We start from the raw sequence: 27,352 nt of genomic DNA on the forward strand, positions 1-27,352 counted from the left end.
GAGCAGTCTCCTTGTCCCTGCCTGTGGGCTTCCTTATGGCCAGTTCTACCTCTGTTCTAAATATATTCTTCACTGATGAAATTTCAACTTCATTTATTCTTCTGTCCTTGAGGAAAAATGGGGAAGAGTAAAGAGGTCTTTTCTCTGCCTCAAATTTTTATTTGTTCTTATTTGTTTATACTTATTTGCTGGAGATAGCTTAGTGGTTTTTTTCTTTTTCTTTTTGAGACAGGGTCTTGCCCTGGTGCCCAGGCTTGGAGTACAGTGGTGCAGTCATGGCTCACTATAGCCTTGGCCTCCTAGGCTAAAGCGATTCTCCTGCCTCAGCCTCCTGAAGTGCTGAGACTACGGGCATGAGCTGCTAGGCTTGGGTTGATTATTTCAATTACCATTTGCTATGTAACGAGGCTCCAAAACGTAGTAGTTTAAAATAATAATTTATTACCTTACACAGTTTATTACTTTTTCTGTGGGTTGGCAGGTCCTCTTTCCCCATCCTCTGTGAGGCTAAAGCCCTGGTTTCTTCCAGTAGCAAGAGGGGGTAAACCCTACTACTCAAGTACCCTTTAAGCCTCTGCTTATGTCAAGTTTGTTCATGTCCTGTTGGCTAAAGCAGATCATGTGTTTCAAGCCAAGATTTAAAAAGTAGAGTGAAGTCTCCATCTCTTGTTGGGAGGAGCTATGAAATATGGTGGCCCGTTTTTTTCCACTGTATCACAGTGATAAAGTTGAAGGTTCAAATCGTGACTGTGCTACTTGTTGTGTAACCTTGGATGAGTCGTTTAACTTCTCCAAACCTCAGGAAAATGGAGAAAACAGAACCTACCTAAAGGGTTGTATGCAGATTAATTAATACATACAAAGCACTTAGAATAGTACTTGACACGTAGTAGGCACTTAATACATTTTACCTGTTGCTTAGATAAATTGGTAGAGGTTTTTATGATTACCAGCAACAGAAACCAGCCTGACTTGGTTTAAGCTTCTAAAAATTTATTCATTAGAAGGATCTGGCTGGGAGCGGTGACTCATACCTGTAATCCCAGCACTTTGGGAGGCTGAGGTGGGCAGATCACAAGGTCAGCAGTTTTGAGACCAGGCTGGCCAACATGGTGAAACCCCATCTCTACTAAAAATACAAAATTAGCTCGGCGTGGTGCCGTGCGCCTGTAATCCCAGCTGCTCGGGAGGCTGAGGTGAAAGAATCGCTTGAACCCAGGAGGCAGAGGTTGCAATGAGCTGAGATCGTGCCACTGCACTCCAGCCTAGGTGACAGAGTGAGACTCTGTCTCGAAAAAAAAAAAAAAAACAGAAAAAAAGAAGGATCCAAGGGAAGTTCAGAGAGTCCTTTGACAAGCTGATCCTACAAACCACGGTAGGGTAGGAACCCGGGCTACTCTGGTTGGGAGGTTGGCTCAGTCAGGCAGAAAAATAGCTCCCTGGTGCACAACTCTAACAGTGCTATTGCTGCTGGACCAACTGTCCTCTCCTAGCCTTATTTAGGGGGTAGGCATGGGCTCAGTGATCTCCCAGAGGGGTCCAGAGTCAGTGCCTCTGAAGAATCCACTCTCACCACAGTCATGCAGATATCAAGGGGACAGCATCCTCTCCTGCTCAGCGATGGGGGCTAGTTGGTAGTCCATTGCCTAGTCCAGGTTGAAAGTGATTTCTGAGTGTGCCCTGCTCTAATAAAAAGTAACGTACAAAAATAGTTTATAACACAAGGTGCTCTGGGGGCAATGTTTTGCTCTTTCAAAGCATTCACTCTAGGTAGGATTCTTCAAATATAAGTTTTCATAGAATCTTGAAAAAGGCAAGCAAATTACATCAATTTGATTCATACATTTCTTCTTAGGAATATGTCAGTGATTTAAAGGTAGGTATTCCTGCACTTACGAATTTTTAAATGAGAAGAAGTGCCTCGTGGTATTTTGAGGAAGATTAGCTGTTTTCAGGTACCATTTAGTTACTGTTTTTCCACCTAGGTGGTAGCCTCTTGAACATTTTTCGGTTATCTTTCTTCAACTGGGTGAGTATGTCCTGGTCCTAGTTTGGTACATTGCCTTGGTTGTACACATGGTAGCTTTCCTACATTTCTAATGTGTCTGCACCAGGTGGGAACCCAAAGGCAAGCATGTTCTCACCCTCATTCCTGAAGTGATTTGTCTCTGCCATAATGGAGCAGGACTTCTTGGGCAGAATAAGTTCAACTGACATTCCCAGTGCCGAAGCTCTGGCTAGCTCAACTGGTCCACTGTGATTTGTTCTGTTATTATACAGAACATTGTATTCTATTTCCCCTGGGTGTTCAAAGGGAGAAACAATCTGTGTGGTTTAGCCTGATGTATGTGATTTGTGAGCTGTTGATCAGGGGGTGGGTATAGAGCTGTCACCCCTTTGGGGAGTGTTAAGTTTCTCCAAAATCTCTGGGTGACATTCTGACAGTCATGGGTGGTACAGGTATATGCTCCTCCGTGTCTATTCGCCTACCTCCTCAGTCTTTTCCCCCATCAAAGAGAAGTAATTCATTTTGTAAAATATTTATAGAATACCTGCCAAGTACAAGGTATTAGGTGAATTACTCGTTAGGCATAAAATTGGCTCATAAATGAATTGTGTCCTCCAGGAGCTTAGAGTCTAATGGGAAAGGGACATATCTGTAAATGACTCTTGTATATTGTGGAACATAGCCAATATCATTGTTTAGTGCGTGAATCACTACCCTGCCAACTTTCAGATAGAATCCGATGTGACATAGTGACATAGATTATTAGTCAGAATTCTTTGGTGTGGCAGAAACCCAACTCAAGATTACTTAATCAGAAAAGAGAATGTATGGTTTGGGTCACCAGGAGGTCGGAAGACAGGGATGAATATGAGGTTGAAACGATGGCCTCAGGTCACCTCTCAGCTTTGCTCATTCTTGTGTGGGCTTCCTTATCAGTCAGATTCTCTTCACTGGAGGCAGGATGGACCTCACTAGCCCCAGACACATCTAGTCCTTACTGCTCCCTATCCCAGAGAAAGTACTCCACCCACTCTCCCCAGCATCCAGATCAGTGTTTGAACCACGGATTGGCAAATTGCCTCTGCTTGGAGTGCTTGCCCATGGCTGGACCATTCACTGTGTCCAGGGGACTAGTGTTGCCTGGTGGGCCACCCTGGGTTATACACTCACCCCTGTGGTACAACAGATGGCGCCTCTTGATGAACACCCTAGCAGAAACACTTGATGCTGGGGAGGAGTGTATCCCAAATGAAAAGGAGGGGCTTTGTTACCAGGAGATGGGGAGAACGAATGGGTGCTGAAAGCAAGCAAATTTTTAAAAAGTTTTCCGCTTACAAATTCTGTTAAGCATTGGGTCAGAAAGACAAAACACTAACATAGGATGAAAACAACAAGCAGTTAACACAGGTGTGAGCAAACTGGTCCATGGGCTAAATTTGGCCTGCTGCCTGTTTTTGTATGGCCTGCGAGCTAAGAATAGTTTTCAAAATTTTGTGACATGTAACAATTATACAAAATTCAATTTATTATTATTTTTATTTTTTGAGACCGAGTCTCGCTCTGTCACCCAGGCTGGAGTGCAGTGGCGTAATCTCGGCTCACTGCAACCTCTGCCTCTCAGGTTCAAGAGATTCTCGTGCCTCAGCCTCACAAGTAGCGGGGATCACAGGCATGTGCCACCACACCTGCTAATTTTTTTGTATTTCTAGTAGAGACGGGGTTTCGCTATGTTGCCCAGCCTGATCTCAAACTCCTGGGCTCAAGTGATCCACCTGCCTTGGCTTCCCAGAGTGCTGGGATTACAGGCATGAGCCACTGCGCCCTGCTGGAAATTCAGATTATTGTTTCCATAAATAAAGTTTTATTGGATCACAGCCATGCTTGTGTAAATGTTGTCTGTGCCTGCTTTTGTGCTATAATGGTAAATTTGAGTAGTTACTTGTGAAAGAGATGACTGTGTGGCCCTCAAAGCCAAAAATATTTACTCTCTGGTCCTTTTTTATAGAAAAAGCTTCCTAACCAAAAGGGGAAGGAGAATCCCTTGACAGAAGCTTTAGAATTTAAGCACAAAACTGGTCTTTTAATCACAAAACTATGGTGGCTGTAGCCTGTAATCCCAGCACTTTGGGAGCTCAAGGCGGGGTCACCTCATGTCAGGGGTTCGAGACCAGCCTGGCCAATGTGGTGAAACCCCGTCTCTACTAAAAATACAAAAAATTAGCCAGGCATGGTAGCAGACGCCTGTAATCCCAGCTACTCGGGATCCTGAGGCAGGAGAATCACTTGAACCCAGGAGGCAGAGGTTTCAGTGAGCCGAGATCGTGTCACTGCACTCCAGCCTGGGTAACAAGAGCAAGACTGTCTCGAAAAAAAAAAAAAAAGAATTTAAACACAAAACTAAACTTTTAAATGCGTCAGCTTTAAGTTCTCAAGGAAAACATGATAAGTGACATGGGTAGGAGACAGGATTATTTTTCCTGATCCTGGAGCTCTGAAAAGAATTAGCTGCCAAAATTTATGTTGAGTCTTTTCATCCGAAGCTGAACCAAGTAGGTAGTTGTGCTGTGAGTTAAAAAGGGTTGGAGGTGCAGAGGGCGCTAGGATACTGCTCTCTTTCATTCTATTTAAAGCAGTAATTTGCATTGCCACCCTGCCGTTCTTAACCTGCTCTAATTATCAAGGCCTTATTTTGACTAAGACCCTGAAAAAGCGTTGCATGATTTAGATCAATACGGAGTTCATCCAACTTAGCCGTAAATTATTTCTGCCTTGGAGTCGTTAGCTGATAAAGATCAATAAATGTTAAGAACAGTTTTAAATTATAACTCAACTTGTTTTTCTTGTCCTTCTATCTAATGAAACCATGTGTAACCTAGATTTTTAAATTTTACGTATTTATGTATGACATGTATGTGTGTATGTATAAATGAACGAATGACAGGTCTCGCTCACTCTGTTGCCCAGGCTGGAATGTGGTGGTGCGATCATGGCTCACTGCATCCTCAACCTCCCCAGCTCAAGCAATCCTCTCACCTCAGCCTTCTGAGTAGCTAGGACTACAAATATGTGCTATCATGCCTGACTAATTTAAAAATTTTTCTTTTCTAGAGATGCGGTCTCTCTCTGTTGCCCAGATTGGTCTTGAACTCCTGGACTCAAGTAATCCACTTGTCTGGGTCTCCCTAAGTGTGGGACTACAGGTGTGATCCACTGTGCTTAGCTGCCAGCTTAGATTTTTGAGGGGTACATAGCCCACTGTAATTGGATACCTCTCTTCAGAGCCATAGTAGCTTATTATACCTTGGGGCCATCCTGCTTGGAGTGTGCCTCAAAAGTGTTCCTTTATTCCCTAGGTTAGAGAGTTATGTAAAAACGGGGCTCTCAGGTCAGAATGAGATTTAAGGCTTCTGCAGAGCCTATATGAAAGTGTTTTTGGGCCGGGCACAGTGGCTCATGCATGTAAGCCCAGCACTTTGGGAGGTTGAGGAGGGCGGATCATGAGGTCAGGAGATCAAGACCATGCTGGCCAACACGGTGAAACCCCATCTCTACTAAAAATACAAAAATTAGCTGGGTGTGGTGGCACACGCCTGTAATCCCAGCTACTCGGGAGGCTGAGGCAGGAGAATCGCTTGAACCCGGGAGTCTGAGGTTGCAGTGAGCCAAAATCACCACTGCACTCCAGCTTGGCAACAGAGCGAGACTCGGTCTCAAAAAAAAAAAAAAAAAAAGTTTTTGGGCTGGGCACGGTGGCTCATGCCTATAATCCCAGCAGTTTGGGAGGCCAAGATGGGTGGATCACTTGTGGTCAGGAGTTCGAAAACAGCTTGACCAACATGGTGAAACCCCATCTCTACTAAAATACAAAAAAATTAGCTGGGCATGGTGGCGGGTACCTGTAATCCCAGTTACTTGGGAGGCTGAGGCAGGAGAACCACTTGAACCTGGGAGGTGGGGGTTGCAGTGAGCCAAGATCACACCACTGCACTCCAGTCTGGATGACAGAGCAAGATACTATCTCAAAAAAAAAAAAAAATTTTTTTTTTGTATCCTTTTCCTGGGGAGAGCTGGGAGTCTCCAAAGTATCTCACGGTGTCCCAGTGACAGCCTCCAGCAAATGGGGTCTTCAGCAATGGTCAGGATTACAACCTCTAAATTCTTCCTCTCCATTCAGACTTGTTGGCACTGATAGCAAGATCTGAAGTGGCTTGTTTGGTTTTATTTTGTTGTTTTATAAGCTGTTTGTAGCAGACTCACACGTAATGATTTGAGTGGTTTCTTCTGCAATTTTTGCAAGGAACTATGCTGCCTCTGCCAGGCATCGGTGAGCAGAAGTCAGAGTGGCCCCTGCCTCCACCAGCCTGAGGCTACACACAGGATTCTGTTCTGAGCACGGTTCCTATCTGTGTGTGACCAACGACTGTTGTCTGATCCTTGAAACATAGAAGGTTGCCCATGGTATTCACAAGGTGCTCCTGGCTACATCTCTCTCCCATCACAGCCATCCCATAGCTGTGTGGCTTACACAGGAAGGGATTCCTTTTGACTGTGTCAGACTGCCCTGCCTTAAAGATGGAGGGAGACAGAGTGGCTCATTAGTAGTGGAAAATTCAGTATGCTGGTCTCTTGGTTAGAAATGTGAGTCTCGTTTTATCTAGAATTATTTCATCTGCTAGATTCACAGTGACGGATTATAGCTCCAGGTGAGTTTGTCTCTTAGCTCCTTAAGAGAGGCTTAGATCTCTTTAGGGAAGCATGGAGGAGGTGGTATTTGAACTGAGCTTTGAAGCATAGGTAGAAGTTATGTATGTGGCAGGGTCAGGGAAAGGAATTCCAGGTAGAGGGAAGCATGAATCATGGCATAGAGGCAGGAAAACACAGACATGTTTTTACAGGAAATAGCAAGTGGTTCAAGTTGTCTACAACAAAGGGTTCCTGATGGCAAGGGGTGAGAATTAAAGTAAGAAATAGTTGAAGCAGTGAGGAGGGTCTTCACTGCCATGTTCAGGAAGTGGATTTTATCATGGGCAACAGGAAGCAGTGGAATGATCCTGCACAGAGAAGTGAGATGCGCTGTGCTTTAAGGAAGAGGACTCTACTGTTACGGCTAAGGTGAGCTGGAGAGGGGAGAGGTCAATTAGGAGGCCGTTGCTATGGGCCAGTGAGAGATAAGAGGGGGTCTGAGTTAGGATAGTGGCAGAGTGAAGGGACAGGATGGGGACAGATGGGAGAGAGATGGTGCAAAGGGCAGGGACTGGTGTGGGAAGATGGGTAGGGGAGTAGCAGGGAGACTTGGCCTTGGCCCTTCCTGGGGTGGTTGTGGTAGGAAGGAGCCTGAGGCCCATGGCCGTGCTCCAGGGCTGTACGTGGAGAGCTGTGTTCTCCTCCTCCTCAGATCACAAAGCCTCATTTCTAATGGAAACCTGAGGCTGGGGCTGCCCTTTCCTAAGTTACAGATTATTTCCTGAGGAGGATCCCAGCCCCAAGAGAGCTGGTTTGATTTGAAAATCTGGACACATAGGAATGAAACTCAGAGTGAATTTTATTAACCACTACCCAAAGCAAGATGGAACTTAGCTCATGATGCCCAATACCATAGAGGAACAAGAGTAGGCTGGGCGCAGTGGCTCACGTCTGTAATCCCAGCACTTTGCGAGGCTGAGGCAGGTGGATCATGGGAGGGCAGGAGTTTGAAACCATCCTGGCCAACATGGCGAAACCCCAACTGAAAATACAAAAATTAGCCGGGTGTGGTGGTGGGCACCTGTAATTCCAGCAGGCTTAGGCACGAGACTTGTTTGAACCTGGGAGATGGAGGTTGCAGTGAGTCAAGATTGCGCCACTGCACTCCAGCCTGAGTGACAGAGTGAGACTCTGTCTCTAAATAAATAAATAATAAAATAATAATAGAGTCTAGTGATATAGCTCAGCTTGAGGATGGGAACCAGCATAAGGCTTGATAAGACCAAACTAATTAGAAACAAACACGATGGAATTTTCTTTTTTCATTTGAAAAAACATTTCAAAGTTTATTGTTGGAGGTAAGTGCTTACCACCCTGTGAAGTGCGTGCAGGGCTGTCATTAGGTGGTGGTAACAGGCACCAAATCCCCAAGAAGCTGCTACCCACCAAGTGACCTCCGAGCCACTGTGTCCTCTCCCTTTACCTTTCTGGCTGTGCATAGAACCTTATGGAAGTTTCCTTCTAGCCTGGCTGTTGGCTTCCTGGGTGATCCTGGCAGAGTTGTTTATTATTTCTGAATCTCACCTTCTTTTAGAGGTAATCTCAATTCCTTTTCCATCTCCTGGAACTGTCCTCAGGATCAGATGAAACTGACCAAGTGTTGTGTAATAGCATTAAAGTTATGGCATTTAAAAGCACATTGCGTATACAATGCTGGGCTCCAAAGAGGCAGAAGAGATAGTTCCTATCCTCTTAGACCTGTGAGTCCTAGTTGGAAAAGCAAGACTGTACTTTACAAGTCAGATGAAAGGTTTATGGGTGAATTAACACATGAGGTCTGGGATTTGCCTTAAGACATTCCACTCCCTCCCACCCTGCAAAGAAAAAGCTGGGGGTTATAATGAAATAAGATTGGGGTGGGGCACAGTGACTCACACCTGTAATCCCAGCACTTGAGGAGCTGAGGTGGGTGGATCACCTGAGGTCAGGAGTTGAGAGTAGCCTGGCCAACATGGTGAAACCCCATCTCTACTAAAAATACAAAAATTAGCTGGGCATGGTGGCACATGCCTGTAGTCCTAGCTACTCGGGAGGCTGAGACAGAATTGCTTGAACCCGGGAGGTGGAGGTTGCAGTGAGCCGAGATCGCACCAGTGCACTCCATCCTGGGTGACAGAGCAAGACTCTGTCTCAAAAAAAAAAAAAAAAATAAGATTGGTAAAAAAATGGATTATTGTTGAAGCTGGGTGATGGGTACATGGTTACTGTCTCTACTTTTGTGAATATTTAGATTTTTCTGAAAAAAAATTGGCTAAAAGAAAGTAGCATATGTACTGACATAACAAGTGACATACATGATAAAAAACCTCAAGGGTTCCAAGGAGAGGGACTCTTGTGGGTGGACAGCTGTCAGGGGAGGCTTCACAGAGGAGCTGGGAGCTGGGCTTTGTTTCAGTGAGGATTCTTGGTTACACATAACAGAAACCAATTTGAGCCAGTGTAAACACAACAGGGGACTTCCTTATAGGGATCCAGGGGGCCCTTAGGGAACGTGAGGACCAGATGTAGTCAGTGCTCGGGAAGGGATGGGACAAGACAGGGACCAGAAAGCCACTGGAATTCTAGGCGGCCTTCCTGCTTATTCTGCGTGCTTTGCACTTGTTTCTTTGCTTCTCTGTCCAGAGGGCAGGAGGAAGACACCACCCCTCAGCAACCAGTGTGTATCAAGTCCATCCCAGACACAGCCCAGATTCAACCTGACCCTCTTAGCACAATTCCCAAGTCTCTGAGTAATCCACCAACACTTATATAATGTACATTGTGGGTGGGGCTCCTTCGGGTGAGTGAAGGGAGGTAATTAGGGGGATACATCTGAATTAGGCAGCCCTCCTTTCTCCCTTCGTCTGAATCAGACTGGAAGGACAGTAGGATTATACGTGAAGAGAGAAGATATCTCGATTGAACAGTAAGTGCTTCAGAGTCAAACACGAAGGGAACATTTATGGAACAGTATAGATCCTCCTGGCACTGAGGGGGTGTGAACCCCAAATATCTGAGACTGCTCTCAGTTAATTTAGAAAGTTTATTTTGCCTAGGTTGAGGATGCATGCCCATGACACAGCCTCAGGAGGTCCTGACAACATGTGCCCACGGTGGTCAGGGCAGGGGTTTTTTAATTAATTTTTTAAACGGAGTCTCACTCTTGTTGCCCAAGCTGGAGTGCAATGGTGCGATCTCGGCTCACTTCAACCTCCACCTCCTGGGTTCAAGCGATTCTCCTGCGTCAGCCTCCCGAGTAGCCGGGATTACAGGCGCCTGCCACTACGCCCGGCTAATTTTTTGTATTTTTAGTAGAAATGGGGTTTCACCATGTTAGCCAGGCTGGCCTCAAACTCCTGACCTCTGGTGATCCACCTGCCTTGGTCTCCCAAAGTGCTGGGATTACAGGCGTGAGCCACCACGCCTGGCCAGAGGTTGGTTTTATACATTTTAGGGAGTCGTGAGACATCAATTAATATACGTAAGATGTACACTGGTTCTGTCTGGAAAGGCAGCCCAGCTCAAAGCAGGGAGGAGGCTTTCAGGTCACAGGTAGGTGAGAGACAAATGGTTGTTTTCTTTTGAGTTTCTGATTAGCCTCTCCAGAGGAGGCAATCGGATATGCATTTATCTCAGTGAATTTGAATAGAATGAGAGGCAGGTTTGCCCTAAACAGTTCTCAGCTTGACTTTTCCCTTTAGCTTAGTGATTTTTGGGGGCCCCAAGATTTATTTTCTTTCACATTTCCCCCCTTTTCTTTTTAAAAACTTTTGAGAAAGCATTTTAGAAGAAAATGAATCTTTCGTCTCAGGTTTCATTGGATCTCTCACGGCTAGGACAGTTTATTCCTAGACAGGTAGGTAGGTCGCAAGTTACTAGGAAAGCTCATTTTTAGCAGGTTGTGGTCTCATGTCCTATGAAGAGAAAATAGGGGGAGAAAGGGAGAAAAACTACAATAAACAAAAGAATAATCCTGGAAAAGTGATATAGGCCACATTATTCTGAAGTCCATACATCAGTAGGCAGGTATGAAGGTGGCTTATGTATGCTGTTATTTTCTTTTGAAGTTGTCTAGCTTCCGTTCACAGGGCTTTAAGAAAGCACAGCTTAGTTTTCAGTAATTTCAAATTAGGAAAGATGGGAAAAAGGAAAAGAAAAGAAATTGAAAACATTGTTTTTTTTGTTTTTGTTTTGAGACGGAGTTTTGCTCTTGTTGCCCAGGCTGGAGTGCAGTGGCGCGATCTTGGCTCACTGCAACCTCTGCCTTCCGGGTTCAAGCAGTTCTCCTGCCTCAGCCATCGTGAGTAGCTGGGATTACAGGCATGCGCCACCATGCCCAGCTAATTTTGTATTTTTAGTAGAGACAGGGTTTCTCCATGTTGGTCACGCTGTGGTCTCGAACTCCCAACCTCAGGTGATCCACCTGCCTCGGCCTCCCAAAGTGCTGGGATTATAGGTGTGAGCCACCGTGCCTAGCTGAAAACATTGTTTTAGAGACCTGTAGCCAGGAAAAATTAGAATTAAGTCCAAACTGTAAAAAATGATAAAAATTGAAAAACTAGGTAAGACTAGAATCTAACAGGTGTACTATAGCCAGGTGCGGCGGCTCACACCTGTAATCCCAGCACTTTGGGAGGTAGAGGCGGGTGGATTACCTGAGGTCAGGAGTTCGAGACCAGCCTGGCCAACATGGTGAAACCCCATCTCTACCAAAAATACAAAAAAATTAGCCGGGCATGGTGGTGCATGCCTGTAATCCCAGCTACTTGGGAGGCTGGGGCAGGAGAATCCTTGAAACTGGGAGGCGGAGGTTGCAGTGAACTGAGATTGTGCCACTGTAGCAGGACAAGTCACAGACAAAACCCCTCAGACACCGAGTTAAAGAAGGAATGGCTTTATTCGGCTGGGAGCTTCAGCAAGACTCACATCTCCAACAACCAAGCTCCCCAAGTGAGCAATTCCTGTCCCTTTTAAGGGCTCACAACTCTAAGGGGGTCCACGTGAGAGGGTTGTGATCGATTGAGCAAGTGGGGTACATGACTGGGGGCTGCATGCACTGGTAATCAGATCAGAACAGGACAGGGATTTTCACATTGCTTTTTTATACAATGTCTGTAATCTATAGATAACATAACCGATTAGGTCAGGGGTCGATCTTTAACTACCAGGCCCAGGGTGTGGCACCAGGCTGTCTGCTTGTGGATTTCATTTCCGCCTTTTAGTTTTTACTTCTTCTTTCTTTGGAGGCAGAAATTGGGCATAAGACAATATAAGGTGGTCTCTTCCCTCACCACCACACTCCAGCCTGGGCAACAAGAGCAAAACTCCATCTCAAAAACAACAACAACAACAAAAAAACGGGCGTACTATAGTTTTTGAAACATATTTTTTCTCTCTCCACTTTCCTGTTTTTACTAAAGACAAATCATGGTAGGACCAATTTGCTTTATTATACTTGGGCAGATTATTTCTATAAAGTACAGTAAGAATAATTATTTTTCACATAGGCTTTTAAAATTGGCCTTGATGGAACTTTGCTCTGTAGAAGGAATCTCAGATAAGACTTTTTTAAAGCTGAGCCCAGCCATGGATTTGTACCATCAAATACATACGAGTTGGGTGAATTCCTCTCCTCTTGATGTCCCAAGATAACTTGGGGCTCCTGGGCCTATCAGAAAGTGACATTCTTTACTTACCACAGGCCAAGATCCCTGTACAGGGACTGTGTAGACAAGGTATGAGGCCAGTTTTCCCAAGGGGCTTTTATTGGCTCTATAAATCAAGTTGGATTCCTTAAAGGGGAAAGCACACCATTCTAGTCAAAGCCTTGGTAAAACAACCAGTTTCTCCAATTGTGTCCTGTTACAAATGAAAACAGATTTTTATTGCACATATGCAGATAACTATATTGCCGTAAGTTAAGAATACTCCCACATAGTTTCCAAATTCTGGAGTAATCAGGTAGAGTGAAACAAATATGCTTCAATTTTTTTCATAGGCGTATGTATACTTTATTGTTAAAACCTGGCTGGGTGTGGTGGCTCACGCCTGTAATCACAGCACTTTCGGAGGCTGAGGTGGGTGGATCGCTTGAGGTCAGGAGTTCAAGACCAGCTTGGCCAACATGGTGAAACCCCATCTCTACTAAAAATACAAAAAATTAGCTGGGCATGGTGGTGTGTGCCTGTAGTCCCAGCTACTCAGGAGTCTGAGACCCAAGAATCACTTGAACCCTGGAGGTGGAGGTTGCAATGAGCTGAGATCATGCCACTGCACTCCAGCCTGGGCAACAGAGCGAGACTGCATCTCAAAAAAACAAACAAATTGTTAAAACCTTTCAATAGCTCAAAAGAAAAGTTTCCTTGACTCTAAAAAACAACACAAAGAATCAGCAGCATTTAAGCAAAAAAAAAAAAAAAAATAAAGATTACTTCAGTCTCCTGTAAGTTCAGTTCATGCAGTTAATTCCTGTTCTGCTTGATATTCATGAACATTTCAGCTCTCCATGAGTCATGAAAGTTTTTTCTCTGTTTTGATGTCACAGTCTTTAAAGTTATCAGAAGCCTGTATTCAAGAGCACCTGTTAAGAGTTTTATAGTTGATTATAAAACCAGCTTTTAAAGAGAAACTGCAGGGCTGGGCATGGCGGATCACCTGAGGTCAGGAGTTTGAGACCAGCCTGGCCAACGTTGTGAAAGCCTGTCTCTACAAAAATACAAGAAATTAGTCTGGGTGGTGATGAGCACCTGTAATCCCAGTTACTCGGGAGGCTGAGGTAGGAGAATCACTTGAACCCAGGAGGCGGAGGCTGCAGTGAGCCAAGATTGTGTCATTGCATTCCAGCCTGGTCAACAAGAGCGAAACTCCGTCTCAAAAAGAAAAAAAAGAGAAACCATCATTGCGAAATTATAACTGAGACAGTGAAAAAGATCTGACCGAACTGACTCCATGTTGCTTCTAATCTCCAAGCTGTCCTTGTTCATTCCTGGGCATAGACAGAACTAACTTTGGGAGGAACTTAGTTTATAGTTGAGCTTTGAAACAAAGACGATAACAGCCTTTTCCCCAAACCCGCTTCCTGCCTGGGGACTAGGCTGCCTAAAGCCACATGATTAGAAGTTATGGTTATTTTACTAAATAATTCAAGACTTAGCTATTTTCACTAAACCAATGTCAGTCTCTTATTCATCAATATTTACAGAAGCAAAGATCTTTTTTTTTTTTTTTTTAAAACAAAGTCTGGCTCTGTCACCCAGGCTAGAGTGCAGTGACATGATCTCAGCTCACTGCAACCTGTGCCTTCTAGGTTCCAGTAATTCTCCTGCCTCAGCTTTCTCAGTAACTGGGATTACAGGTGCCTGCCACCACGCCCAACTAATTTTTGTATTTTTAGTAGAGATGGGGTTTTACCATGTTGGTCAGGCTGGTCTTGAACTTCTGACCTCAAGTGATCTGCCTGCCTTGGCCTCCCAAAGTGCTGGGATTACAGGCATGCGCCACCACGCCCGGTGGCTCACAAGCAAAGATCATCCTGTTTTGGGCTGGGTTTATAGTTTTGTAATCCCTGTGCCAAATTTTGACACCTTATAATATTTGGCAGGGATACATATGAAATTTCTTGATCAAAAAATGCAAACAAAAATGTACCCTGGCTATTCTTAAGGCATTTCTAATAGTACTTTACCAACAATTTTAAAGGTAGCTTATCTATCAAAGATTTTACTTAAGCAACGTAAATTTGAGAAAACATTTGACTAGTCTTTCATTTTCTGATAAAGTATTTGATTTGTGCTTTTATTTTTCCTTAAGCCAATTAATTAGAGCTGTTTTATATTTTTTAGTAGTAAATCATTGTGTACACAACACATAAATACATGGACATATTAGACATACTGATAGAAGTACATCTTAAAGGTAAGACAGATCTTTTTTTTTCCCCCTTCTGTCTAAGACTTGCAAACTCTTGATAACTTGTTTCATTATGCTTGGCAGTTGTCAGCTAAATAGCTCCTAAATCTGCATATTGAAGGACACAACTCTTTGGTGAAAAATCAGAAAGCAAAATTTACATCATAAAGTACAGAGAGGAAAAGTCTGGTGGTGCTAGAGGAAGATTAAAGGTGGATGCCAAATCAAACATACAATTATAGAAATCTATCATAGGATTGTATAAGGAGACCAATTTATTTAGATAGGTACTGCCTATCTTAACTGGATCTCTGAGCTCTGAGTAGAGCCCACACTGAATCCTGGGTCTCCAAAAAGGAGGCTAGACCACATGATGCTTTTAAAAAAATTTTTTTTTGGCTGGGCGCGGTGGCTCACGCCTGTAATCCCAACACTTTGGGAGGCCGAGGTGGGCGGATCACGAGGTCAGGAGTTCAAGACCAGCCTGGCCAACATGGTGAAACCCCATCTCTACTAAAAATACAAAAATTAGCTGGGCGTGGTGGTGCGTGCCTGTAATCCCAACTACTTGGGAGGCTTAGGCAGGAGAATCGCTTGAACCCAGGAGGCGGAGGTTGCAGTGAGCTGAGTCTGTGCCACTGCACTCCAGCCTGGCAACAGAGCAAGACTCCGTCTCAAAAAAAAAAATTTTTTTTTGGCCAGGCACAGTGGCTCATGCCTGTAATCTCAGCACTTTGGGAGGCCGAGGCGGGTGGATCATGAGGTCAGCAGTTCCAGACCAGCCTGGCCAACATGGTGAAACCCCGTCTCTACTAAAAATACAGAAATTAGCAAGGCATGGTGGCAGGCGCCTGTAACCCCAGCTACTCCGGAGGCTGAGGCAGGAGAATCGCTTGAACCCAGGAGGCGGAGGTTGCAGTGAGCCGAGACCGTGCCATTGCACTCCAGCCTGGGCGACAGAGCAAGACTCCGTCTCAAAATAAAAGTTTTTTAAACAAAGACAATTCTAAGTGTCTAAACTACACTCTTCATTAAAAACCCAAGAGTAGCCTCTGTTGCAATAACTATTTTAGTCAGAAAATCAGGTAACACAATACAAAAGCAGTTTAATAGCTGAGAGGAACTTGTTTATACTCTTGGGGAGACCCATGAGGAAAAACAGGTTTCTCCCCCAAAGGGAGTCTGGTGCCTCCTTTTTTTTGTTTTTTTTTTTTTTTTGAGGAACTCCAGGCTATTATAAACTATTTTAGGTTTCTCATGCAGCAGAGGGTGCAAGAGAAAGGAGAGAGAGCAGAAGTAAATGAAGAAAACAGAATTCTGTCAACTGAGAAGAAGAAAAATTTGTCTCAAAAAAAGACAGGGTCCTAGACAGAGAAAAAACAAACCCAAAACATAAAATCCTTTTAAAGACAGACAGACACACAAACACACACACACACACACACACACACACACACACACACACACACACACATATCTTGGATGTTAGCTTTTAATTAAGCTGACTTTTAACCATTGAGCTCCTTTAAAAAAATCTGTTTAAATCTCATTGCCATATTTCTGCTTGGACAAATTGCTGCTGTTTCAGAAGTACCAAATATCAAACCTTTCAGAAAGGGCTTGATTTAGGAACCAAACCTAGGCTGTCATGAAAAAAAGAAGGCAGAACCTTATGTATGGAACTGCAGCCTGAGGTGATAGCTATTGCTCCTTCAGTTTGGCCTGGCTAGCAAAAACGTGGCATTGTTTTGTGAATAAAGCCCCTTAAGCAGTCAAATAAAAAATCTTTCCTTTTTTTCTTTTTTTTCTTTTGCTGGCCGTTTTTCTCCCTCCACCATGCCACTTTTTTTTTCTTGTTTTTTTGTGTGTGTGTGTGTGTGTGGGAATTTAGCCACTTCAGAGGCCTCGTTCCCCATAATTTGGAACTTTCCTTCAAATTTGATCAAGTTGCATAGAGTTGGTCAAACCCAAGGGGAAAAAGACCGAAACAACAACAAAAAGAAACAGTAAAGCAAAACAAATGATCACACAACCTATACAAGTACTGAGAGCTCTAATGGTAAGGAGAAATTAAGACCAGCTGGTTGTTAATCATAACTGTAGCTAAGACAAACCCTAATTCAGTTACTTAGGGATGGGTTTCATGCTGAAGACTGCCCTCTACCATCCTAGAAGCAGGAAAAGACTCAAACCTGTCCTCCCTGTTGGAAGCAAGCTCAAAACTCCGTAAAGGAGTTACTTGCCTTCCATTGTCACAGAAGCAGGAAAACTTGCCTTCCTTGTGTCGGAAGCAAGTAAAACTCAGAAACAAAAAAGGAGTTGTACAGCAAAATAAACTTTAGATCACCTCCAAATTTTGGGAGATCGGGGATTCTCTGGAGGAGGTGCTTCCAGGCGTCAGCAAATTGTCTGATTGGTTTGAGGCACAAAGATAGCTCAAGCTGGTACCAGCCACCAATAGGAGATTTGTCAAAGGTCAGGGGCACCTCCACTCAGAATCCCTTGGTGGTTACCAAAATGTGAACCCTGAATAACTGAGACAGGTCTCAGTTAATTTAGAAGGTTTATTTTGCCAAGGTTGAGGACCCTGTGACACAGCCTCAGGAGGTCCTGATGACATGTGCCCAAGGTGGTCCAAGCACAGGTTGGTTTTATACATTTTAGGGGGACAGGAGACATCAGTATATGTAAGATGTTCCTTGGTTCTGTTGGACAGAACCAAGAACGGCAGGACAACTTGAAGCAGGGAGGGGGCTTCGAGGTCCCAGGTAGGTGAGAGACAAACAGTTGTATTCTTTTGAGTTTCTGATTAGCCTTTCCAAAGGAGGCAGTCAGATACGCATTTATCTCAGTGAGCGGAGGGATGGCTTTGAACAGAATGAGAGGCAGGTTTGCCCTAAGCAGTTCCCAGCTTGATTTTTCCCTTTAGCTTAGTGATTTCTGGGGCCCCAAGATTTATTTTCCTTTCACAGGGGCCATGTTAGGTAGAAGCCAGGCTGAGAAGGAATCTGATTCCTTATATTGGTTATATTTTTTTCTGAAATAAATGTTAGCTTTTATTTTCCCTCCAAGCTGCAAGAGCCATTGAACTCTAACTTCTGTGCTTCTCACATTTAAAGCCTCCTGATTTGAGTACTTAGTACCTGCCAGACATTAGCAGGTAGGAGTTACTATTCCCACCTGACAGTCAAGGAAAGGCTCAGAGAGGTTCTGTAACTGGGCTGGGGCCACAGAGCTAGTAGGTGATAGAGCTAGGATTCAAACCCAGATCTGCCTAACTTCAGATCAAAGTTAGTGGTGCTGTTTCCACACCACACTAAATGGCCTACTTAATAATGAAATTTATGATGCCAGCTGATGATAAGAATCACTGGGTGTTAAGATTCTTGGTTGCTAATGAACTTGAATTAGCTCAAACAATAAAGATGATTTTTTTTTGTATCAGCTAACCAAACCCCAGGAAGGATAGAAATACAGCTGGCCTGATGTATAATTGTATCCAGGGACTCAAATGCCATTAGCTCTTATACTTTGATTAAAATATACTTTAAAAAGATGCTGTTAGTGGCCGGGCATGGTGGCTCACCCTATAATCCCAGCACTTTGGGAGGCCAAGGCGGGCAGTTCGTGAGGTCAAGAGATTGAGACCAGCCTGGCCAACATGGTGAAACCCCATCTCTACTAAAAATACAAAAATTAGCTAGGCGTGGTGGCAGGTGCCTGTAGTCCCAGCCACTCAGGAGGCTGAGGCAGGAGAATCGGTTGAACCGGGGAGGCAGAGGTTGCAGTGAGCTGAGATTGCGCCATTGCACTCCAGCCTGGCAACAGAGCAAGACTCTATCTCAAAAAAAAAAAAAAAAAAGATGCTGTTAGCTAGCCTGGCCAACATGGCGAAACCCCATCTCTACTAAAAAATACAAAAATTACCTGGATGTGGTGGTGGGTGCCTGTAGTCCCAGCTATTTGGGAAGCTGAGGCAGGGAGAATTGCTTGAATCTGGGAGGTAGAGTTGTAGTGAGCTGAGATCGTGCTACTGCACTCCAGCCTGGGCGACAGTGTGAGACTTCGTCTCAAAAGAAAAAAAAAAAAATGCTGTTAGATCTCTCCCTCTCACTTGTTTCCCTTTCGATGTTGGCTTTCTTCTCTCGGGCCAGCTGTCTACCAGATGGAACCATGGTTTCCTGCTTTACAGTTTTGTTATCAGAAGAGTTTTTCTCACTTCAATTAGAAAGTTCTGAGCGAGGACTCCTGATTGGACTGTTAGGGGTCGTGTGCCCAGACCTATGAGATCACCGTGGCCAGGTGATAGGGAGCTGTAAGTGGCCCAGCCTGGGTCAGGGGGCTGCCCTGTAGCCAGGGACAAGGTTCTCATTGTGTCAGTCTCCACCTTAAGCTGCATTTGCCCCAAAGAAGTATGTGTGATGAGGAGACAAGGAATGCCTGACATCTGTCTTTAAATTGTCAAACACATTCTTCTAAGTCTTTCCATTACGGGTTATCCCAAGCTAGGAATAACTGGTGAGTAGTTTCTTGACCTTTTTTCCAGACCTTTTTTGGCGAATTATGTTAAGCTGTGACCCAGGCACAAATGGGGAGGCCATACTTTGGTGGAGCCTGGGTCACATAAATATGGTGACCTTACTAGAAATTCTTTCCTACTTACTCATTGTTTAATAATGAACAGAACTCTGGCCTATCTTCTTTTGTCACTGTTTAACACCCACCTCACTACCTCCCACCTCTCCTGCTAAACAAAATTAGCCTTCAGCAGGTCAAAACAGATTTTTAGCTAACTTCCGTTTCTTGAATAGCATATGATAAGAACTCAAGTTAGCCAGGTTTGTTCTCCTGCCTGTAGGTGGTTGATTGGGTTTGTGATACTGTGATACATTGCATATCTGCTCCTCTGAGGTAGCCCAAATAATCTGGTGGGGGAAATATGCTGTTTTAATGTTATTTTGTGACCTTTGGCAAGAGATTTTATCCTCCAGCCTCAACTTCCATATCTGTAAACTAGGACTATTCTGCCAAATATTACGAAGGGTCATGAAAAATGAGAGATCAGGCTGGGCGTAGTGGCTCACGATTGTAATCCCAGTACTTTGGGAGGCTGAGGCAGTAGGCTTGCTTGAGCCCAGGGGTTTGAGACCAGCCTGGGCAAAGCAGGGAGACCCTGTCTACCAAAAAAAGAAAAAGTTACTTGGGCATGGTGGCGTGTGCTGAAGTGGGAGGATCGCTTGAGCCTAGGAGGTCGAGGCTGCAGTGAGCCATGATCATATTACTGCACTCCAGCCAAAAAAAAGAGTGCTGTCAGGGAATCTGGGATTCATAAGCATTTCCCTTGACTGCTCTTCTTTCCTTTATTTTATTATACCTCTCTTCTCTCTGTATCCCCTATACCTTTTGCTCTGGCTTTTGTTACATCCTGTATTAAAATTTTAGATAATTTACTTTATGTTATTTTACTTTTTTGAGACAAAGTCTCGCTGTGTCACCCAGGCTGGAGTGCAGTGGTGCAATCTCAGCTCACTGCAACCTCTGCTTCCCGGGTTCAATGAGTTCTCATGCCTCAGCCTCCTGAGTAGCTGGGACTACCGGTGCACACCACCATGCCTGGATAATTTTTTTTGGTATTTTTAGTAGAGACAGAGTTTTGCCACATTGCCCAGGCTGATCTTGAACTCCTGGCCTCTAGCAATTCACCCGCCCTAGCCTCCTGATGTGCTGGGATTACAGGCCTGAGCCACCATGCCTGGTCTAAAAATTTAGATAATTTATTGGAATGTTGTGTGCCAATGAAAAGCAAATCCTAAGCTCCTGCAACATCATTTCATGTTTGATTGTCAGGGTTTGTGGGCCCTCTGGGTCAGGGGATGAGCAGTGAATTGGCAGAGAGGGGTGTAGGGAGGGTAGAGAAGGAGAGCATTTCAAAACTAATGAGGCTTGGAAGGGAAGGAAGAAAAGAAACTTAAAATGCAGTTTCTGGGCTTGGTTGTAAAAATCTTGAAAGTGAGGGAGATAAAAATAGTTGCTTGTTAGGACCTGGCAGGCATGCTCTGGAGGCTCCCTGTTTGAATTCAGTTGCTAATCAGGAGGTGGGAAACAACCTCTGGTTCCTGCTGTTAGCACGTTTCTTGCAGTTGGCCTTGTCAAGAAGGATAATGGACTGGAGCTGAGAAAGAAGCATCATGCTCACTCGCTAAACTGGAGTGGAGAACTATTCTCTCCTTACTGAATTTCAGGGATTTCAGCCTGCCCCAAGTCAAATCCTTGTTCCCAGAAATAAAGCTCGTTACATCTGTAATGTGAATGATTCCTTCCCCGGCCACAGCTCAATAAGGGCTCTTGTGAAACTTTGGAGTACAACTTATTATGGGTTGCCTTTAGTCCTGTTGTCTGGGCCCTGATTTTTTAGATCCTGGAGAGAACGCTCCCTCAGGGGTCTGAGTTCTAACCCTTAGCCCTATCGTTAACTCCCTGTGTCACCCTAACAGGTGACGCCTTCCTATTCTAGGCCTCAGTGTTTCTCATCTGTGTGCAATGGTTTATAATGCTTACCTCACAGTGTTACTGTAAGGATTAAAGAAGATAGTATATTTGAACTGGGGAGGCAGAGGTTGCAGTGAGCTGAGATCATGCCACTACACGCTAGCCTGGGTGACAGAGTAAGACTTGTCTCAAAAAAAAAAAAAAGATAGTATATTTAAAAGGCCTGACATAGCAGGTGTTCCATAAATCAGAGCTGTTGTAGGATCTTCTTAGGTCTGCTAGGCTCGCCTGCACCTCTCATTCTCCCACCTAGTCTCTCAGCTGCATCCTGGCTTTTTTTTTCCAATGCTCTTGGGGAAGGAAATTTGGGTGGGGGAAAAGAGCTTACAGGTAATGGCTAATTGAAGAGTTGGGGATTTTCTCAGAATTTTAATTATCTCTGCTACTTAATTAGCTCCTGAGGCCATGGATGGCTGGAGGTGGCTCTGTAGAGGGTGCGATTTGACTCATCCAGGTCAGCTCCCTTTCTCTCTGTTTCTTCGTCTTGAGTGGGGAGAGTTATTAAGGCTTTGCCAAGGATACTAAGAAGAGGTTGTTTGAAGCCTAAAGTCGCCATTTAAAAAAATCTTCATTTGCCTTTTTTTAAAATCCTTTAACTGTTGCTTATCTACTTTTGGATTCAGCCTTTGTCACAGATGAGCAAGAATCCAGCTTCCCTGTGTCACTCTGCTTGTTTCTCAGCAGCCCCTCGCTCCTTCCTTCCACCTCTTCTCTTTCTTTTGGGCTCCCCACTTCCACCCCTCCACTGCCTTTCTCTTCCCCCAAGCCCCACCGTCTTCCATCTTGCCTTAGGGAATTCAGCTGCTTTTAATATTAGCCTAAACCAAACAAAATGAAGGTATTAGGATATAGTGGAAACACATAGAAGGCCGAGATTCACCTTGGTTCATCTGCCTGCCAGGGCCTTGTCAGCTACTCAGGCTATCATCTGATGGGTGGCACCCATCCCACCTGGTTGGAAGAATTTAGAACGAGTCCACGGGGCCTTGACCACATCTTCATCTTTGCCCTTACACGTGCACATGTTCTTGTCATTTGTTGGATTCTGTCTCCCCTGATGGTGACAATCCCTGTGTCCTTTTTACTCTTAGCTCAGTGCAGATACTCTGTGTTTCTAGAATAAATAAATGACTCCCTAAATTGTTTTATCCAAACACCTTATTTTAGAGGGCTAGAAAATACTTTATAGTTAAACTTCAAAATGTGTGCTCTTGAGGGAAAAATCAGGAGGCTTTGAATAGTGTTATTTCTGGGACAGAAAATATCGGAGAAGAACATACTTTCTGAGTTTTTCATAAAACCTCCTTGTTCATTTTTGAGGAAGGAGGGGTTACCCATACTCATTGTCACAGAAGCTGAGCAGAATTGGGGTTATTAGATCTCAGCCTCCTGTGGGATTCCTAGGGAAGCTTATGAGCCTGGGAGCCTACTAGGTGGTTGATGCTTCCTCCAGAATGCAGCCTGGCCAGCCAGCTGCTGGGGACCCTCTCAGCATCACCTTTCAGTTATCAAAGGATCAGAAAGAGAACGCAAGGCCCAGAGGTGGCCTCAGGAAGTAGAGAAGGACTGGGCCTGTGATTTGAATGTTTGAGGGCTCTGCTAGGAGAATGTGAGAGGAAGCCCAGTTAATCCTCCCAGGACTCCAGGAGCAGGGCATTATCCCAAGTTGGGAAGGGGATTCAGAAGAACTAGGCATCTAGGAGTAGAGGTGACAGGGTGATTTGAAAGGAAGACTTTTTAGATGCAAGGACCAGCACAAGAGAAGGCGAGACTCTTACACAGGGGCAGTTAGAGAGGCAGGCCAGCCCCAACCAGGAAGAAGTGGATGTGGAGACGTGTTGTGGTGTGAAGTTGGAGAGGAAAGGAAGAAACAGTGGAGGGCATGGAAAGGCGGGCAGAGGGGCTTGGGACTGTGCTCTGAGGCAGAGGGGAGCCATGGCAGGCTCTGTGCAGGGGCTGTCCCGCTGGAGGAGTGCTGGTTTCTGTGTAGGCGGGGGGAGGGAGAAGATGCTGGAGACAGGAACAGTGTGTGAAGGGCCTGGCTATTGTGGGAAGCAAGTGTGGGGTGCTGAGGGAGATCAAGAAATGAACTCTCTCTGGACTTGTCTGCCATCGTGTACCTCTTTTCTGTCCCGAGAGAAGAGCTAGACTTGGGTGTGGCAGGAGCAGGGGCAAGAGGGATGTCCTAGCGTGGCGGCTCCAGCAGCATGCTCTGGGGTTCAGTGATCTCATGTGCCCAGGTTTCCAGGTGGCTTCTTGTGAGGCCCTCCGGGATCTGGCTCCCAGGACCAATGTGGTCTAGCAGTGAAAAGCCCCTCAGAATTTCCCTTCTCCTCCTCTCCAACCCCTTCCATCTCTGCTGCCTCCTAGGCAGTGTTTTTCCCTGGAGCGGGTGGGAGAAGCTGGAGCTGACAGCCAGGGATGGTGGCAAGCTGTGTTATGTAAGTTTGAAAAAAGGAGGCTTGCTTGCCATGTGAATAGAGATCAGATACAAGGACAGCTAGAGGCAGCACAGCCATGCCTGAGCAGCAGCTGTAGTCTGAAGAGAGGTGTCTGAGCCAGCAGAGGAAGAAGCTGCTGGACTGGGTGGAGGAGACTGTGTTCTTGTGGGGAAGGAGAGGTGTCTGGTTCTGTGAACTGCCGATCTTGGAGGGCAGCCTGTGAAGCAATCATTGTCTATTCCTATAACATGGTGTGCTGCTTATATGCCATGCCTTATTACATCAATCCTGGTCTGTAACTTGTGATGGTATGAGAGCCGCCATTGTGACTGTTTCAATCATGGCAAACCATGGCCCAGAAAAGTCAAGTGACTTGCTCAGGGCTGCATGTAGAGTAAGTGGCAGGGTCAGGATTTGACACAGGGCTTCTGTCTCACTAGCCAGTGCTGCTCTTTTACTCTAAAACAGGCTTAACAGATCATGCCTAAACAGCCCATGGGGAGAGTGTGGGCCGGGTGAGGGAGCCTGGTGCCGTGTGGCCTGGCATGGATGAGAGGCAATGGCACTGGGTGGGAGGAGTGGAAGAGGGCTTGTGTTGGAGCCCCTTGGTGTGCCGCCCCAGCAGGCACTGTCACACCCCTTACCCTTCTCAGTCTCGTTCCATTTTCAGCATCATTTTCCAAATCCTGAGCACCTGACCTCCAGGGGCCAGGTACCCAACACCGGTCCTCTGAGGGGCCATGGGCATGGTGGGATGAGGAGGTACACCTCCAACAAGCAACTGCTGGACTCATGCCTCGGCCGAAGTGTTTGTGGGCCCTGTCCTAACACTAGGCCCAGGGAAAGAACAGAGCTCGCCCCTCTCCTCCCGAAGTTCAGAATCTCCCCGTGGTTCTCTGAGAGGCTGCATGGCTCGCTCCCTCTCTCTGTTCACATCGTTGCTCAAATATCCTCTCCTCACAGGGCCGTTCCTTGCCACCCTGTCACAACAGTACCCCCCTACTCTCTCTGTCCTCACAGGGTTTTATTATATATATATATATAAATCTGTGTATATATACTTAACATATACAGGTATATATATATATAGTGTATATATATATGTTAAATATATATACACACATATGTTAAATATATATACACAGATATGTGTGTGTGTGTATATATATATACCTGTATATATATATACACACACAGGTATATATATATACCGGTATATATACAGGTATATATACCGGTGTATATATATATATACAGGTGTATATATACAGGTATATATATATATTTTTTTTTTTTGAGACAGAGTGTCACTCTTTGCCCAGGCTGGAGTGCAGTGGCACGATCTCGGCTCATTGCAACTTCTACCTCCCGGGTTCAAGCAATTCTCCTGCCTCAGCCTCCCTAGTAGCTGGGATTACAGGTGATGTGCTACCATGCCCAGCCAATTTTTGTATTTTTAGTAAAGACAGGGTTTCACCATGCTGACCTCAAATGATCCGCCTACCTCAGCCTCCCAAAGTGCTGGGGTTACAGATGTGAGCCACTGCACCTGGCTGGGTTTTCTATTTTTCTTTGTGCCATTTAAGACCACCTGATGTTACACATTTGTTCATTGATTTGTCTGTCTCCTCACAATAAAATTTAAGCTTCATGACAGTGGGGGACTTGGTCAGTTTCTTGACTGCCCACACAGAGCCCACAGGTAAGGTAGCAGGTGTTCAGTGGACAGTAGGTGATGACCGTTAGAGCATGGCAGCAGGGTGGGTAGAAGAGGACAGGTGTAAGTGTCAGAGGGCCTGGGATCTGCTTTCAGCTTTACCCAGTTTTTGCTGTGTGACTTTGAACAAGTTGCTGGATCTCTTGGGCCTTAGCCTTCTTTTTTTTTTTTTTGGAGACAGAGGAGTCTCACTCTGTCACCCAGGCTGGGGTGCAGTGGTGTGATCTTGGCTCACTGCAACCTCTGCTTCCCAGGTTCAAATGATTCTCCTGCCTCAGCCTTCTGAGTAGCTGGGGATTACAGGCGTGTGCCACCACACCTGGCTAATTTTTGTATCTTCACTACAGACAAGGTTTCACCATGTTGGCCAGGCTGGTCTTGAACTCCTGACCTCTGGTGATCTGCCCACCTAGGCCTCCCAAAGTGCTGGGATTACAGGCGTGAGCCACCATATCCTGCTGGGCCTTAGACTTTTTGTTTTCATCATGAAGGGGAGGAACTAGGTGCCCTCTAAGGCTGCTTCTGGCACCTCTCTTCTGAAAGTCTATGTGTAGGAGACGAGGGTCGCAGAGGGGTTTGCAAAGATTTGTATCCTGTGTTCCTTTACTGAAGAGCCTGACTTGGGTCTGCACACTGTGGGGTAGGGGAGTGACATGATGAGGGCTGGGTCTTAGGAGGACTACACCAGTGATGCAGTGTGTGCATGCATGTATCCATGGTGCATTTAGAACCATTCATTCAACAAGGGCTTTTGGAGCACCTGCCCTCTGTCACATACAGTTTGGGCTCAGGGCTTAGAGTGATGAGGCAGACAGCCAACGTCCTGCCCTCCTGCAGCTGATTGGGGCAGAGAGAGGCTAGAGCTGGCCTGGAATGGTGATTACCCCCAGGCTGAAGATGAAGAGGGGCCAAGTGGAGTTGGGGCACTGGGATATTAGAGGGTCATGATTTTTTTTTTATTATTTTTATTTTTATTTATTTTTTTGAGGCAGAGTTTCACTCTTGTTGCCCAGACTGGAGTGCAATGGCGTGGTCTCAGCTCACTGCAACCTCTGCCTCCCAGGTTCAAGTGATTCTCCTGCCTCAGCCTCCTGAGTAGCTGGGATTACAAGCATGCGCCACCACGCTAATTTTTTATTTTTATTTATTTATTTAATAAATGTATTTTTTGAGATGGAGTCTGGCTCTGTCACCCAGGCTGGAGTGCAATGGCATGATGTCGGCTCACCACAACCTCCTCCTCCCAGGTTCAAGTGATTCCCCTGCCTCAGCCTCCCAAGTAGATGGGATTACAGGCGCCCGCCACCACTCCTGGCTAATTTTTGTATTTTTAGTAGAGATGGGAGTTTCACCATGTTGGTCAGGCTGGTCTCAAACTCCTGACCTCAGGTGATCTTCCTGCCTTGGCCTCCCAAAGTGCTGGGATTATAGGTATGAGGCACCGCCCGGCTTTTGTTTTTCAATTTGTCCTTGGAAAGATACTTAAATAGACCTGTTTGAATCTGTTTAAGAATAAATAGCCAGCCATGGTGATTCACGCCTATAGTCCCAGCTACTTGGGAGGCTGAAGCAGGTGTATTGCTTGAGCCCAGGAGTTCAAGCTCAGCCTGGGCAATGTAGTGAGACTCTGTGTCTAAAAAAAAAAAATAATAAATGCATTCATATGACAGTATCGAAGAGAAAAATAATGAAATGTTATTAGTGGTTCTGCTGGGTTGTATTATAGGAGGTTTGGGTTTTTTCTGTGATTTTCTAGATGTCCTATATGGTGTCTATATTATGACTATTAATATAGACACCATATAGGTTTAGGATGTCATGGTTTAGGATGTTTCCTAGATATGGTCTGCCCTCAAAGTGAGTGTCATTGTTTGCTGATGTCTGCTCCACAAAGCCCTGCTCCAGGGGCCTTCACCAAGTCCCAGCCTTGGTTTTCTCACCTATAAATGAGGATAATTGACCCTGGTCTATGCACTTTACAGGACAGTTGTATGAATCAGAGGATAC

General features: G+C 45.2%; 1 protein-coding gene across 1 annotated transcript in view; it reads left to right on the top strand.

Annotated features, from left to right (window-relative positions):
* MAP2K1 (mitogen-activated protein kinase kinase 1) overlaps window positions 1-27,352 on the top strand; it is a 101,788-nt gene that overhangs the window by 63,829 nt on the left and 10,607 nt on the right. The window lies entirely within an intron of this gene.

The sequence above is a fragment of the Pan paniscus genome, chromosome 16, assembly GCF_029289425.2.
Source record: "Pan paniscus chromosome 16, NHGRI_mPanPan1-v2.0_pri, whole genome shotgun sequence".
Lineage (NCBI taxonomy): Eukaryota > Metazoa > Chordata > Mammalia > Primates > Hominidae > Pan > Pan paniscus.